The sequence below is a fragment of the Conger conger genome, chromosome 16 (assembly GCF_963514075.1).
Source record: "Conger conger chromosome 16, fConCon1.1, whole genome shotgun sequence".
NCBI lineage: Eukaryota > Metazoa > Chordata > Actinopteri > Anguilliformes > Congridae > Conger > Conger conger.
The window spans coordinates 38,179,725-38,193,346 of record NC_083775.1 but is presented as its reverse complement, the minus strand read 5'-3'; the positions used below and the strand labels follow the sequence as shown (position 1 = coordinate 38,193,346).

Below are 13,622 nucleotides of genomic sequence, written 5' to 3'. Positions count from 1 at the left end.
GCAGGTCTTCAGTTTTCAGTTTGTATTTGCGGAATAACATGGGGTTCAAAAAAGTTCATTCATGGGGCGCCGTTTAGGAAAAAATATTACTGTGGCCATAAGGTGTCTCTTTTTGTCCTGTTATCAAAACAATCGTAAATGAAAGCACTTGCAACTTTAATAGGAACCACAAGATTACCATTGCGACGTTAAGACTATACTTTCAGGGATCATTTCTATAGTGTGTGACTGAGGAATGCGTTTTGAAAGTGTTTGGTCATGATGACGAGATAGTGCATCCCTTTCTGAGCGTGAAGCGGATAGAGAATATTGGTTTTTAATCAGCAGTTCTCTATCATTGATGACCGTTCCACTTCTGTAGAGAATGTGGAGGAAGGTGGATGTGTTCTGAGTGGTCAGTTTGTGATTGCAATTAAAAACCTGTCGTTAAATAATGACTTAATAATCATCTGGGTCGATCCGATGGTGATGAAGATATATTTTTGTGTTTCTGATTCATGAGATAATTGCCAGAATAAAAGAGAAAGACCAGCTCGCTCATATCCAAAAACCTTTTGGGTTAATTATAGCATGCCTTCAGTTTTTAGTTTGCAGTTGCCTAAAAACATTGGGTTCAAAAGTAATTAATTAATGGCGCGACGTTTAGAAAAAAAATGACTGTAGAGATGCGGTGTCTCTTTTTATCCTGTGGTCAAAATAATCGGAAATGAAAGCACTTGCAACTTTAATGGGAACCACAAGATTACCATTATGACGTTAAGATTATCCTTTCAGGGAACATTTCTATAGTGTGTGACTGAGGAATGTGTTTTGAAAGTGTTTGGTCTCGCTGCCCACGATGACGAGATAGTGTAACCCTTTCTGATCGTGAAGCGGATAGAGAATATTGGTTTTTAATCAGCGGTTCCGCTTCTGCAGAGAATGTGGAGGAAGGTGGATGTGTTCTGAGTGGTTAGTTTGTGATTGTAATTCAAAATCTTTTGTGAAATGACGAGTTCATAATCGTCTTGGTTGATTAGGTGGTGAAGAAGATATGTTTTTATGCCTCTGATTGATGAGATAATTACCAGAATAAAAGAGAAAGGCCAGCTCGCTCTTATCCAAAACCTTTTGGGTTCATTATAGCAGGTCTTCAGTTTTCAGTTTGTATTTGCGGAATAACATGGGGTTCAAAAAAGTTCATTCATGGGGCGCCGTTTAGGAAAAAATATTACTGTGGCCATAAGGTGTCTCTTTTTGTCCTGTTATCAAAACAATCGTAAATGAAAGCACTTGCAACTTTAATAGGAACCACAAGATTACCATTGCGACGTTAAGACTATACTTTCAGGGATCATTTCTATAGTGTGTGACTGAGGAATGCGTTTTGAAAGTGTTTGGTCATGATGACGAGATAGTGCATCCCTTTCTGAGCGTGAAGCGGATAGAGAATATTGGTTTTTAATCAGCAGTTCTCTATCATTGATGACCGTTCTGCTTCTGCAGCGAATGTGGAGGAAGGTGGATGTGTTCTGAGTGGTCAGTTTGTGATTGCAATTAAAAATCTTTTGTGAAATGACAACTTCAGAACCGTCTTGGTTGATCAGGTGGTGAAGAAGATATGTTTTTATGCTTCTGATTCATGAGATAATTGCCAGAATAAAAGAGAAAGACCCGCTCGCTCATATCCAAAACCTTTTGGGTTCATTATAGCATGCCTTCAGTTTTTAGTTTGCAGTAGCGTAATAACATGGGGTTCAAAAGTAATTCATTCATGGGTCGCCGTTTAGAAAAAAAAATTACTCAAGAGATAATATCTCTTTTTATCCTGTGGTCAAAATAACCGTACATGAAATCACTCGCAACTTTAAAGGGAACCGCAAGATTACGGTTGTGACGTTAAAACTATACTTTCAGGGATCATTTCTATAGAAAGTTTCGTCTTCGGAATTGTTTCGTTAAAGTCAGGAAAGCTATTTTTTGTGTGTTTAATTAACAGAATTTCTTTGTATTTTCCTTCATAGGTGGATCTGCGGTGCAGGAGGGGAGCGGTTGGTCGTGGAGGGTAAGGCCCTTCGGGGCAAGCAGCTTCTTTCTTGTGGAGTTGTTTTGTTTTTTGTTTGGCTTGTGGGTTTGTGTGCAGGGCTTTTAGGATGTCGGCAGCACAGGTCGGCGCCCGGAGGCACTGTTGCGTGCGTTTTAATCTTCGTGAGAAGGACGGTCGTTTGTTGGAATGCTCACGATTGGACTTCTCACGTAAGTTTGTGAAGGGAATTTTGGGGTTTTTGCCTGGGGAAATTGTTTGATTGCATTACCGCAAGGTAAAGGCTTTGATTTGAGTTTTAAAACCCAGGCTCTACTCAGAGCATTTTGGGGAAAGTTTGATGTGGTGAAAGACCAGTTTGAAATGTTTTCTGTTGAATGGCTTACAGATGATTCTGTAAAGGTTCTTGTGATTAAAATGTTTAACGAGATGGTGAACGAATGGGATTTGACGACGTGGCTGGGGAGACACTGCACGGTGCGGGCCCCGCCCGAGAAAGTTCTAGATTTGGACGGCATCTGGATAGGGAGTTGGAGGGTGCCTGTAAAGCTGGGTGTTGACCAAGCAGGTTATGGGGGGCTGAGGCATCTGCCCTCAATGATTGTGTTGGGAGAGAATAGAGGGTTGCTCTTTTATAAGGGCCAACCCAAGTTATGTAGGAGGTGTGGTGCTTATGGGCATCTAGTGGAAGGGTGCAAGGAGATCTTTTGCTCTAAATGCAGAGAGGTGGGCCATTTGTCAGGGCAGTGTCCAACAGGAAGAAAATGCAATCTGTGTGGAGCTACTACACACCTGTTTCGGGACTGCCCTGACTCATTCGCAAACAGGGCACGCCATTTTAGAGGAGACAACAGGGCAAACAGGGAACAGGAGGGAAGTGCCCAGGAGCCAGGAGAGGGCAGTAGGGAGCAGGAGGAAAGGGAAGTTGAGGCTCAGATAGAGAGAGGAGGGGAAACAGGTGAGGGGGAGAATACACAGCCAGGGGAGCCAAATAAGGGCGAGGGGATAGAGGTAGGTGAGATGAGAAATGGGATGGGGGAGAATGCAGAGGAGCCACAGGAGTGTTTAGGGGTGTGGGCGAGAGGGTAGAGACAGAGATAGTGGAGGCAACAGCAGGTCAAAAGGCCGGGCAGGAGCAGGAAGGGGAAAGAGGTGGGTCTCACAGCCTATCTGGATCAGAGGGGGTAGGAGTGGTAGAAAGGAAAGGAGCGGAAAAACATTTCGGGGAGTCTGACTCTGAGACGGCGTCCATGATAACCGTACAATCAGAGTCAGAAGAGGTGCAGGAGAGAGAGATGGAGACAGAAGGTATGTCTTTGAAGAGGGGGGCTGAGGAGGAGAATGAGGTAAACTCATTTTGGGGGAAAAAGTGGAAAATAGAGAGACGAAAACAATGGGAATGGTTGGGTTCATTGACCGACAGTGATGAATCTGGAGAGTCACCTGTTTTTAAAGCAACATCACCGAATGAGTCTCCATATGTGAGTGAAACGGTGTTGGATGATTCATGTGGGGGTGAGGACATGGTTTGGTAATGAGGGGTATGGCAGCCATTTTGTTTTTGTGTCTGATGTGTTTCTTGGGAGGTTTCATGATTTTATACTTTAAAATGAATTCACAGTTTTTGCCACTCACTGTTGCTACGTTGAATGTGCGCAGTATGAGGACAGCAATGAGGGCACAGGCTGTTCTGTCATTCCTGGAAGGAGTGCAGGCAGACATTATATGCTTACAGGAGTGTGGCTTACCTTACCAGAAGTCATACAGGCAATGGGAAGGGAAGTGGGCACAGGGGCCGTCTCTGACGAGAGCAGGGCAGATGGGGTGGGGGTGTTAATAAAGAACAAATGGGTGAAGGTGGTGGGGAGCACTATTGTCAAATGTGGTAGGGCAGTTTTAGTTTCCTTAAGGTTTTGTGGTGTCCATATGAATTTGTTGAATGTTTATTGTTCCCCCCAGAGACAGAAGAGGTGGGACATCCTGCAAGACCTACCTCCTCATTTGCTGGGCAGAGCGCCATTGTTGGTTGCTGGTGATTTTAATTGCATTTTAAATAGGTCAGATCGGCGTGGGGTGGGCGATGATTTTAGAATGGATAAGACCTCCGGCTATTTGCAAAGAATGGTGAAAGATTTTAATTTAGTAGATGTTTTTAAGGCTCTACACCCAGGAAGTGATGGTTTTACCTGGCATAGTGATGAGGGGTCCCGAGCGTCCAGGATTGATTTCCTCTTCACGAGGGGTTTTGTCGCGCAGACGGCAGATCTGAGCCCTGTATTTTTCTCTGACCATTCCCTATTTAGTGAATGCAGGGTATGATTTTAGTGTAGAGGTGGATGAAGTAAAAACGGAGATGAGGAGTCTAGCTGCAAATCGTAGCAAAGAAGTCATTTTTAGAAGTCGGGAAAGGGAGATAGATGAGGGAGAAACATGTTCTCGATACTTCTTTAAGAAGGTTTTATCACAAGGGGCATTAATGAGAGGGTTGAAGGACGAGCAAGGGGGCCTCATTAGAACTACTGTGGGGCAGATGAGGGTAGTGGAGGATTTCTACAGAGAGCTATTTGGGAAAAAGAAGGTGGAAAAAGATAAAATGCAAGTGTTTTTGAGTGCAATAGAGAGGAAAACTAAAGAGGAATCAGGGTTGGATATAGATTTTAACTTGCAAGATTTAACTGAGAGCTTGTTGACTTTTAAAAAAGGTAAATCCCCAGGGTTGGATGGGCTCCCCCTAGAATTTTATTTAAAATTTTGGAATTTTATAGGTCCGGACCTGAGAGTCATTTTTGAAGAATTTGACAACAGAGAGATGTTGCCGGAAAGTTTTAGAATGGGAGTGGTTACGCTGCTTTTTAAAAAAGGGGAAAAACAGACTTAAAGAACTGGCGACCGAAAACACTTTTAAACTTTGATTATAAACTGTACAGCAAGATGTTTGGACCATGGACTGACATGGAAAGGCGATCCTCACCTTTGCCATTTTGTACAGGGAGCATGAAGATTTTAGGGCTAGTTTTTAATTCTGAGGGTCTGGGTGAGGAGAACTGGGAGGGGGTTTTAGTGAAGGTTGAGAAAAAATTTGTTTATTGGCGATTACGGAGCCTCACCTACGAAGGGAAAGCTTTAATTCCTAAATCTGCTATTTTACCTTTGTTTTTGTTTGTCGGGTGTTGTCTTTGTCCCGTCTCGTGCTGTGTTGTCCCGGCTGGAACGGGCAGTCTTTCATTTCTTTTGGGGATGTGGATGGGAGCGTCTGCTGAGGGTGTGGGTAAAGAGAGAGCCGGGGAAGGGGGGCAAAGGTGTGCCGGATGTGTACCGGATTTTAATGTGTCGTTTCGTGGCGTTACATGTTACAGGGACCCCATGTGTCCAGTGCGCGGGCTGGCGTTAGGCCAAGCGGAGAAGATTTGGAAGGCGGTGACCCACCCAGACCTGTTTCACCGTCACAAAGACCTGGCGTGGCTGATAGCACACAAAGTGTTGGCAGTGAGAGAAGTTCTCCACTCAAGAAGGCTGGCCAGAACAGCAAAATGCCCCCGAGACAGCTGTCGACAGGATGAGACAATAAGACATGCCATGTGGGACTGCAGCTTCGCTGCTGCCTTCTGGGGACGGGCCCTCCCTCTGTTGCAGCAATGGACAAGAGGGGGCTGTCTGGACTGCACCTGGATCCTCTATGGCGGAGAGAGAGAGAAGCTGGGCAGCCAGGAAGGAAGGGCCCTGTGGCTGGCAATAAACGCCTGTCGGGAAGCGCTGTGGACATCGAGGAATCTGGTGTCACTGGGACGGACAGCCCTCTCACCATTTGGAACATGGAAAATGGCTTTGGCCCGGGTGAGGGACTACATACAGAGAGACAGCCGTCGGTGGGGGGCTGGAAGAGCTTGGGCTTTGTGGGGAACGGCTGCCTTAAGATGTGTTGGAGTGGACTGAGCAGTTTGACGTGGTGCCAGGTTTTTGTGTCGGCTAAATGGACTGGTGTTGGAGTTGGTTATTTAAAGACACATCCTGTACTATACAAAGTGCTCCTTTTCATACTGTATGATTTTATTGTATCGATTTTAGGAGACATGGTATTACAAAATGTGTGTGTTATTTATTAAGAGTGTGAGTAAAGGGGGAGGGTTTTTTGTGGTTTTTTTTTGTACCAGGAATGGATTATTTATATATTTTGTATTGTGAAAAAAAATGTATATACGTATTTATTTGGGATTTCACCTGTGCTTGGGTTTGTCTTGATCGTATTTATTTGTTTGTATTTATTTGTAAGAGGGTATTTCAAACTAGTATGACTGAGAAGGAAATGATGTGAAGTGTAAATGTACAGATACAATAAAATTACACAAAACCTTGACTGAGGAATGCGTTTTGAAAGTGTTTGGTCTCGCTGCCCACGATGACGAGATAGTGCATCCCTTTCTGAGCGTGAAGCGGATAGAGAATATTGGTTTTTAATCAGCAGTTCTCTATCATAGATGACCGTTCCGCTTCTGCAGAGAATGTGGAGGAAGGTGGATGTGTTCTGAGTGGTTAGTTTATGATTGCAATTAAACCTCTTTTGTGAAATGACAACTTCGGAACCGTCTTGGTTGATCAGGTGGTGAAGAAGATATGTTTTTATGCTTCTGATTCCTGAGATAATTGCTAGAATGAAAGAGAAAGGCCATCTGGCTCATTTCCAAAACCTTTTGGGTTCATTATAGCATGCCTTAATTTTTTAGTTTGCAGTTGCCGAATAACATTGCGTTAAAAATTATTCATTCATGGGGCGCCGTTTAGGAAAAAAAATTTCTGTGGCGATGAGGTGTCTCTTTTTATCCTGTAATCAAAACAATCGTAAATGAAAGCACTTGCAACTTTAATGGGAACCACAAGATGACCACTGTGACGTTAAGACTATACTTTCAGGGATTATTTCTATAGTGTGTGATTGAGGAATGCGTTTTGAAAGTATTTGGTCTCGCTGGCCACGATGACGAGATAGTGCATCCCTTTCTGATCGTTACGCGGATAGAGAATATTGGTTTTTAATCAGCGGTTCTCAATCATTGATGACCGTTCCGCCCTTGTACCGAATGTGGAGGAAGGTGGATGTGTTCTGAATGGTTAGTTTGTGATTGCAATTAAAAATCTTTTATGAAATCACAACTTCAGAACCGTCTTGGTTGATCAGGCGGTGAAGAAGATATGTTTTTATGCTTCTGATTCCTGAGATAATGTCTAGAATGGAAGAGAAAGGCCATCTTGCTCGTTTCCTAAACCTTTTGGGTTCATTATAGCATGCCTTAATTTTTTAGTTTGCAGTTGCCGAATAACATTGCGTTAAAAATAATTCATTCATGGGGGGCCGTTTAGGAAAAGAAATTACTGTGGCGATAAGGTGTCTCTTTTCATCCTGTGGTCAAAACAATCGTAAATGAAAGCACTTGCAACTTTAATGGGAACCACAAGATGACCACTGTGACGTTAAGATTATACTTTCAGGGATCATTTCTATAATGTGTGACTGAGGAATGCGTTTTGAAAGTGTTTGGTCTCGCTGTCCACGATGACGAGATAGTGCATCTCTTTCTGAGCGTGAAGCGGATAGGGAATATTGGTTTTTAATCAGCGGTTCTTTATCATTGATGACCGTTCCGCTTCTGCAGAGAACGTGGAAGAAGGTAGATGTGTTCTGAGTGGTTAGTTTATGATTGCAATTTAAAAAAATTTGTGAAAAGACAACTTCGGAACCGTCTTGGTTGATCAGGTGGTGAAGAAGATATGTATTTATGCTTCTGATTCCTGAGATAATTGCCAGAATGAAAGAGAAAGGCCATCTTGCTCGTTTCCTAAACCTTTTGGGTTCATTATAGCATGCCTTAATTTTTTAGTTTGCAGTTGCCGAATAACATTGCGTTAAAAATAATTCATTCATGGGGCGCCGTTTAGGAAAAAAAATTACTGTGGCGATGAGGTGTCTCTTTTTATCGTGTGATCAAAACAATCGGAAATGAAAGCACTTGCAACTTTAATGGGAACCACAACATTACCAGTTTGACGTTAAAACTATACTTTCAGGGATTTTTTCTATAGTGTGTGACTGAGGAATGCGTTTTGAAAGTATTTTGTCTCGCTGGCCACGATGACGAGATAGTGCATCCCTTTCTGAGCGTTACGCGGATAAAGAATATTGGTTTTTAATCAGCAGTTTTCTATCATAGATGACCGTTCCGCTTCTGCAGAGAATGTGGAGGAAGGTGGATGTGTTCTGTATGGTTAGTTTGTGATTGCAATTAAAAATCTTTTATGAAATCACAACTTCAGAACCGTCTTGGTTGATCAGCCGGTGAAGAAGATATGTTTTTATGCTTCTGATTCCTGAGATAATGTCTAGAATGAAAGAGAAAGGCCATCTTGCTCGTTTCCTAAACCTTTTGGGTTCATTATAGCATGCCTTAATTTTTTAGTTTGCAGTTGCCTAATAACATTGCGTTCAAAATAATTCATTCATGGGGCGCCGTTTAGGAAAAAAAATTACTGTGGCGATGAGGTGTCTCTTTTTATCCTGTGATCAAAACAATCGTAAATGAAAGCACTTGGAACTTTAATGGGAACCACAAGATTACCATTTTGACGTTAAGATTATACTTTCAGGGATTATTTCTATAGTGTGTGACTGAGGAATGCGTTTTGAAAGCATTTGGTCTCGCTGCCCACGATGACGAGATAGTGCATCCCTTTCTGAGCGTGAAGCGGATAGAGAATATTGGTTTTTAATCAGCAGTTCTCTATCATAGGTGACCGTTCCGCTTCTGCAGAGAATGTGGAGGAAGGTGGATGTGTTCTGAGTGGTTAGTTTATGATTGCAATTTAAAAAATTTGGTGAAAAGACAATTTCGGAACCGTCTTGGTTGATCAGTTGGTGACGAAGATATATGTTTTTATGCTTCTGATTCCTGAGATAATTGCTAGAATGAAAGAGAAAGGCCATCTTGCTCGTTTCTTAAACCTTTTGGGTTCATTATAGCATGCCTTAATTTTTTAGTTTGCAGTTGCCTAATAACATTGCGTTAAAAAGAATTCATTCATGGGGCACCGTTTAGGAAAAAAAATGACTGTGGCGATAAGGTGTCGCTTTTTATCCTGTGATCAAAACAATCGTAAATGAAAGCACTTGCAACTTTAATGGGAACCCCAAGATCACCACTGTGACGTTTAGACTATACTTTCAGGGATCATTTCTATAGTGTGTGACTGAGGAATGCGTTTTGAAAGTGTTTGGTCTCGCTGCCCACGATGACGAAATAGTGCATCCCTTTCTGAGCGTTACGCGGATAGAGAATATTGGTTTTTAATCAGCAGTTTTCTATCATAGATGACCGTTCCGCTTCTGCAGAGAATGTGGAGGAAGGTGGATGTGTTCTGAGTGGTTAGTTTATGATTGCAATTAAACCTCTTTCGTGAAATGACAACTTCGGAACCGTCTTGGTTGATCAGGTGGTGAAGAAGATATGTTCTTATGCTTCTGATTCCTGAGATAATTGCCAGAATGAAAGAGAAAGGCCATCTGGCTCATTTCCAAAACCTTTTGGGTTCATTATAGCATGCCTTAATTTTTTAGTTTGCAGTTGCCGAATAACATTGCGTTAAAAATTATTCATTCATGGGGCGCCGTTTAGGAAAAAAAATTTCTGTGGCGATGAGGTGTCTCTTTTTATCCTGTGATCAAAACAATCGTAAATGAAAGCACTTGCAACTTTAATGGGAACCACAAGATGACCACTTTGACGTTAAGACTATACTTTCAGGGATTATTTCTATAGTGTGTGATTGAGGAATGCGTTTTGAAAGTATTTGGTCTCGCTGGCCACGATGACGAGATAGTGCATCCCTTTCTGATCGTTACGCGGATAGAGAATATTGGTTTTTAATCAGCGGTTCTCAATCATTGATGACCGTTCCGCCCTTGTACCGAATGTGGAGGAAGGTGGATGTGTTCTGAATGGTTAGTTTGTGATTGCAATTAAAAATCTTTTATGAAATCACAACTTCAGAACCGTCTTGGTTGATCAGGCGGTGAAGAAGATATGTTTTTATGCTTCTGATTCCTGAGATAATGTCTAGAATGGAAGAGAAAGGCCATCTTGCTCGTTTCCTAAACCTTTTGGGTTCATTATAGCATGCCTTAATTTTTTAGTTTGCAGTTGCCGAATAACATTGCGTTAAAAATAATTCATTCATGGGGCGCCGTTTAGGAAAAGAAATTACTGTGGCGATAAGGTGTCTCTTTTCATCCTGTGGTCAAAACAATCGTAAATGAAAGCACTTGCAACTTTAATGGGAACCACAAGATGACCACTGTGACGTTAAGATTATACTTTCAGGGATCATTTCTATAATGTGTGACTGAGGAATGCGTTTTGAAAGTGTTTGGTCTCGCTGTCCACGATGACGAGATAGTGCATCTCTTTCTGAGCGTGAAGCGGATAGAGAATATTGGTTTTTAATCAGCGGTTCTCTATCATTGATGACCGTTCCGCTTCTGCAGAGAACGTGGAAGAAGGTAGATGTGTTCTGAGTGGTTAGTTTATGATTGCAATTTAAAAAAATTTGTGAAAAGACAACTTCGGAACCGTCTTGGTTGATCAGGTGGTGAAGAAGATATGTATTTATGCTTCTGATTCCTGAGATAATTGCCAGAATGAAAGAGAAAGGCCATCTTGCTCGTTTCCTAAACCTTTTGGGTTCATTATAGCATGCCTTAATTTTTTAGTTTGCAGTTGCCGAATAACATTGCGTTAAAAATAATTCATTCATGGGGCGCCGTTTAGGAAAAAAAATTACTGTGGCGATGAGGTGTCTCTTTTTATCGTGTGATCAAAACAATCGGAAATGAAAGCACTTGCAACTTTAATGGGAACCACAACATTACCAGTTTGACGTTAAAACTATACTTTCAGGGATTTTTTCTATAGTGTGTGACTGAGGAATGCGTTTTGAAAGTATTTTGTCTCGCTGGCCACGATGACGAGATAGTGCATCCCTTTCTGAGCGTTACGCGGATAAAGAATATTGGTTTTTAATCAGCAGTTTTCTATCATAGATGACCGTTCCGCTTCTGCAGAGAATGTGGAGGAAGGTGGATGTGTTCTGTATGGTTAGTTTGTGATTGCAATTAAAAATCTTTTATGAAATCACAACTTCAGAACCGTCTTGGTTGATCAGCCGGTGAAGAAGATATGTTTTTATGCTTCTGATTCCTGAGATAATGTCTAGAATGAAAGAGAAAGGCCATCTTGCTCGTTTCCTAAACCTTTTGGGTTCATTATAGCATGCCTTAATTTTTTAGTTTGCAGTTGCCTAATAACATTGCGTTCAAAATAATTCATTCATGGGGCGCCGTTTAGGAAAAAAAATTTCTGTGGCGATGAGGTGTCTCTTTTTATCCTGTGATCAAAACAATCGTAAATGAAAGCACTTGCAACTTTAATGGGAACCACAAGATGACCACTTTGACGTTAAGACTATACTTTCAGGGATTATTTCTATAGTGTGTGATTGAGGAATGCGTTTTGAAAGTATTTGGTCTCGCTGGCCACGATGACGAGATAGTGCATCCCTTTCTGATCGTTACGCGGATAGAGAATATTGGTTTTTAATCAGCGGTTCTCAATCATTGATGACCGTTCCGCGCTTGTACCGAATGTGGAGGAAGGTGGATGTGTTCTGAATGGTTAGTTTGTGATTGCAATTAAAAATCTTTTATGAAATCACAACTTCAGAACCGTCTTGGTTGATCAGGCGGTGAAGAAGATATGTTTTTATGCTTCTGATTCCTGAGATAATGTCTAGAATGAAAGAGAAAGGCCATCTTGCTCGTTTCCTAAACCTTTTGGGTTCATTATAGCATGCCTTAATTTTTTAGTTTGCAGTTGCCGAATAACATTGCGTTAAAAATAATTCATTCATGGGGCGCCGTTTAGGAAAAGAAATTACTGTGGCGATAAGGTTTCTCTTTTCATCCTGTGGTCAAAACAATCGTAAATGAAAGCACTTGCAACTTTAATGGGAACCACAAGATGACCACTGTGACGTTAAGATTATACTTTCAGGGATCATTTCTATAATGTGTGACTGAGGAATGCGTTTTGAAAGTGTTTGGTCTCGCTGCCCACGATGACGAGATAATGCATCTCTTTCTGAGCGTGACGCGGATAGAGAATATTGGTTTTTAATCAGCGGTTCTCTATCATTGATGACCGTTCCGCCCTTGTACCGAATGTGGAGGAAGGTGGATGTGTTCTGAATGGTTAGTTTGTGATTGCAATTAAACATCTTTTATGAAATCACAACTTCAGAACCGTCTTGGTTGATCAGGCGGTGAAGAAGATATGTTTTCATGCTTCTGATTCCTGAGATAATCGCTAGAATGAAAGAGAAAGGCCATCTTGCTCGTTTCCTAAACCTTTTGGGTTCATTATAGCACGCTTTAATTTTTTAGTTTGCAGTTGCCGAATAACATTGCGTTAAAAATAATTCATTCATGGGGCGCCGTTTAGGAAAAAAAATTACTGTGGCGATGAGGTGTCTCTTTTCATCCTGTGGTCAAAACAATCGTAAATGAAAGCACTTGCAACTTTAATGGGAACCACAAGATTACCGTTTTGACGTTAAGACTATACTTTCAGGGATCATTTCTATAGTGTGTGACTGAGGAATGCGTTTTGAAAGTGTTTCGTCTCGCTGTCCACGATGACGAGATAGTGCATCCCTTTCTGAGCGTGACGCGGATAGAGAATATTGGTTTTTAATCAGCGGTTCTTTATCATTGATGACCGTTCCGCTTCTGCAGAGAACGTGGAAGAAGGTAGATGTGTTCTGAATGGTTAGTTTGTGATTGCAATTAAAAATCTTTTATGAAATCACAACTTCAGAACCGTCTTGGTTGATCAGGCGGTGAAGAAGATATGTTTTTATGCTTCTGATTCCTGAGATAATGTCTAGAATGAAAGAGAAAGGCCATCTTGCTCGTTTCCTAAACCTTTTGGGTTCATTATAGCATGCTTTAATTTTTTAGTTTGCAGTTGCCGAATAACATTGCGTTAAAAATAATTCATTCATGGGGCGCCGTTTAGGAAAAAAAATTACTGTGGCGATGAGGTGTCTCTTTTCATCCTGTGGTCAAAACAATCGTAAATGAAAGCACTTGCAACTTTAATGGGAACCACAAGATTACCGTTTTGACGTTAAGATTATACTTTCAGGGATCATTTCTATAGTGTGTGACTGAGGAATGCGTTTTGAAAGTGTTTGGTCTCGCTGTCCACGATGACGAGATAGTGCATCCCTTTCTGAGCGTGACGCGGATAGGGAATATTGGTTTTTAATCAGCGGTTCTTTATCATTGATGACCGTTCCGCTTCTGCAGAGAACGTGGAAGAAGGTAGATGTGTTCTGAGTGGTTAGTTTATGATTGCAATTTAAAAAAATTTGTGAAAAGACAACTTCGGAACCGTCTTGGTTGATCAGGTGGTGAAGAAGATATGTATTTATGCTTCTGATTCCTGAGATAATTGCCAGAATGAAAGAGAAAGGCCATCTTGCTCGTTTCCTAAAC

The 13,622-nt window shown here is 41.6% G+C and overlaps 15 non-coding genes and 1 pseudogene across 15 annotated transcripts; all 16 read left to right on the top strand.

Moving 5' to 3' along the window:
• Positions 1 to 190: 190 nt before the first annotated feature.
• LOC133115531 (small nucleolar RNA U3) lies at positions 191 to 396 on the top strand. The gene has a single exon (XR_009705710.1). It is a non-coding gene; the product is annotated as a small nucleolar RNA U3 (small nucleolar RNA).
• Positions 397 to 758: 362 nt separating this feature from the next.
• Positions 759 to 953, top strand: LOC133115607 (small nucleolar RNA U3; annotated as a pseudogene).
• A 361-nt stretch (positions 954 to 1,314) lies between these two features.
• On the top strand, positions 1,315 to 1,520 carry LOC133115554 (small nucleolar RNA U3). The gene has a single exon (XR_009705732.1). It is a non-coding gene; the product is annotated as a small nucleolar RNA U3 (small nucleolar RNA).
• A 4,827-nt stretch (positions 1,521 to 6,347) lies between these two features.
• On the top strand, positions 6,348 to 6,554 carry LOC133115604 (small nucleolar RNA U3). The gene has a single exon (XR_009705781.1). It is a non-coding gene; the product is annotated as a small nucleolar RNA U3 (small nucleolar RNA).
• A 361-nt stretch (positions 6,555 to 6,915) lies between these two features.
• LOC133115585 (small nucleolar RNA U3) lies at positions 6,916 to 7,130 on the top strand. The gene has a single exon (XR_009705762.1). It is a non-coding gene; the product is annotated as a small nucleolar RNA U3 (small nucleolar RNA).
• Positions 7,131 to 7,491: 361 nt separating this feature from the next.
• LOC133115538 (small nucleolar RNA U3) lies at positions 7,492 to 7,706 on the top strand. The gene has a single exon (XR_009705717.1). It is a non-coding gene; the product is annotated as a small nucleolar RNA U3 (small nucleolar RNA).
• Positions 7,707 to 8,067: 361 nt separating this feature from the next.
• LOC133115596 (small nucleolar RNA U3) lies at positions 8,068 to 8,282 on the top strand. The gene has a single exon (XR_009705773.1). It is a non-coding gene; the product is annotated as a small nucleolar RNA U3 (small nucleolar RNA).
• Positions 8,283 to 8,643: 361 nt separating this feature from the next.
• On the top strand, positions 8,644 to 8,858 carry LOC133115552 (small nucleolar RNA U3). The gene has a single exon (XR_009705731.1). It is a non-coding gene; the product is annotated as a small nucleolar RNA U3 (small nucleolar RNA).
• Positions 8,859 to 9,221: 363 nt separating this feature from the next.
• LOC133115546 (small nucleolar RNA U3) lies at positions 9,222 to 9,436 on the top strand. The gene has a single exon (XR_009705725.1). It is a non-coding gene; the product is annotated as a small nucleolar RNA U3 (small nucleolar RNA).
• A 361-nt stretch (positions 9,437 to 9,797) lies between these two features.
• LOC133115584 (small nucleolar RNA U3) lies at positions 9,798 to 10,012 on the top strand. The gene has a single exon (XR_009705761.1). It is a non-coding gene; the product is annotated as a small nucleolar RNA U3 (small nucleolar RNA).
• A 361-nt stretch (positions 10,013 to 10,373) lies between these two features.
• LOC133115537 (small nucleolar RNA U3) lies at positions 10,374 to 10,588 on the top strand. Its single transcript, XR_009705716.1, has one exon. It is a non-coding gene; the product is annotated as a small nucleolar RNA U3 (small nucleolar RNA).
• Positions 10,589 to 10,949: 361 nt separating this feature from the next.
• Positions 10,950 to 11,164, top strand: LOC133115595 (small nucleolar RNA U3). Its single transcript, XR_009705772.1, has one exon. It is a non-coding gene; the product is annotated as a small nucleolar RNA U3 (small nucleolar RNA).
• Positions 11,165 to 11,525: 361 nt separating this feature from the next.
• LOC133115579 (small nucleolar RNA U3) lies at positions 11,526 to 11,740 on the top strand. The gene has a single exon (XR_009705756.1). It is a non-coding gene; the product is annotated as a small nucleolar RNA U3 (small nucleolar RNA).
• Positions 11,741 to 12,101: 361 nt separating this feature from the next.
• LOC133115571 (small nucleolar RNA U3) lies at positions 12,102 to 12,316 on the top strand. Its single transcript, XR_009705748.1, has one exon. It is a non-coding gene; the product is annotated as a small nucleolar RNA U3 (small nucleolar RNA).
• Positions 12,317 to 12,677: 361 nt separating this feature from the next.
• On the top strand, positions 12,678 to 12,892 carry LOC133115542 (small nucleolar RNA U3). The gene has a single exon (XR_009705721.1). It is a non-coding gene; the product is annotated as a small nucleolar RNA U3 (small nucleolar RNA).
• Positions 12,893 to 13,253: 361 nt separating this feature from the next.
• Positions 13,254 to 13,468, top strand: LOC133115520 (small nucleolar RNA U3). Its single transcript, XR_009705700.1, has one exon. It is a non-coding gene; the product is annotated as a small nucleolar RNA U3 (small nucleolar RNA).
• Positions 13,469 to 13,622: the final 154 nt, after the last annotated feature.